General features: G+C 45.8%; 1 pseudogene; it reads right to left on the minus strand.

Annotated features, from left to right (window-relative positions):
- Window positions 1-376: 376 nt before the first annotated feature.
- On the minus strand, window positions 377-1,141 carry LOC101150525 (olfactory receptor 7E24-like; annotated as a pseudogene).
- Between the last annotated feature and the right edge of the window lie 415 nt (window positions 1,142-1,556).

Here is a 1,556-nt window from a genome sequence, read left to right on the forward strand (position 1 = left end):
ACACATAGTGCATACCCTGTGATATGACTCGTAATATCCTAGGGAGATACAACTCCTGATATCACAGTGCACGTACCCCGTGTGTGTACACCCTTGATATTAGTCGTACTATCCAGGGTAAAGATTACTCCTAAGATCACACAGTGTGCACACCCTGTGATATTTTTCATCATATTGTAGGGAGATATTGCTTCTAGTATCACAGCGGGTGTACCCCTTGTGTGTATACTCTGTGATGGTATATTTTATATCCTAGGGAGGTATTACTCCTAATATCACAGTGGGTGTTCACCCTGTGTTATCATTCTTATTTGACCTTGCTGCCTTTTTGAACCCACACTACAAAAGGAATGGAACAGATAAAAAGATATTGAGATTAGACTGTGCTGCCATGTGGCCACCGCAGGACACCTTTAACATCCCTGTTTCTCAGGCTGTAGACGAAGGGGTTCAGCATGGGGGTGGCAACCGCGTACATCACTGAGGCCACTGCACCCTTTCTGGGGGAAGATGACACATCTGAACTGAGGTACCCTCCAACGCCTGTTCCATAAACTCAGCAAACAACTGACGCGTGAGACCCACAGGTGGAGAGGGCTTTATACCTCCCACCTGACGATGAAACCCTCAGAATGGAGGAAACAATTTTAGAGTAAGAGAAAAGGGTCTCCGAGATGGGAAGAAAACCAAATATGGCGGCAGGGAAATACATGATTATGTTAATGGTGAAGGTGTCACAACATGCAAGATGGGGGAGTTGAGAAGGGTCACAGAAGAAACTAGGAATTTCCACATCCTTGAAGCAGGTCACTTGTAAGGCAATCAAGTTGTGCAGCTGGGTGTCTAAAAGACTGAGAAAAAAAAAAAAGACAACAAAACTAGGAAGCCACAGAAACACGGGTTCATGATGGCTGAATGATATAGAGGGTGACAGATGGCTACAAACCGGTCGTAGGCCATCACACTCAGGAGCATGTTTCTCTTCCATGCCTCCAAAAATGGCAAAGAGAGACATCTGAGTCAGGCAGCCTGCATAGGAGATGACTCTGCTGTGAGAGTGGATGTCCACAATCATCTTGGGGACCGTGGTGGAGGTGAAACCGATGTCAGGCAAGGACAGGTTGAAGAGGAAGAAGTACATAGGGGTGTGGAGTTGGGAGTCAGGGCTGATGGCCAGGATGATGAGCAGGTTCCCCAGCACCATGACCAGGCACATGGACAGGAACAGCCCAGTGAGGACTGGCTGCAGTTCTGGATCCCCTGAGAGTTCTAGGAGAAGGAATAGAGAGACATCCGTTAGATTCTGTGGCTCTGCATAGTTTGGACACCTTTTGCCTAGAAAAGAGGGTTGAAAAATGGGAAACAAGTAAACCAACACCCGGCATTGATTGTGTCTGCATTTTGAATAGAAGCAATTCACAAGTAATATTTTCAGATTTCAGAGCAATCCACACTCAGCAATATTTTGCAGTTCTGATAAACTCAATTGTCTTCTAATGCTTTCATCATTGATTTCTGTGTTATTCACTTCTTGCGGTACACACCTGCCTTAGAGA

This window comes from Gorilla gorilla, chromosome 6 (assembly GCF_029281585.2).
Source record: "Gorilla gorilla gorilla isolate KB3781 chromosome 6, NHGRI_mGorGor1-v2.1_pri, whole genome shotgun sequence".
Taxonomy (NCBI): Eukaryota; Metazoa; Chordata; class Mammalia; order Primates; family Hominidae; genus Gorilla; species Gorilla gorilla.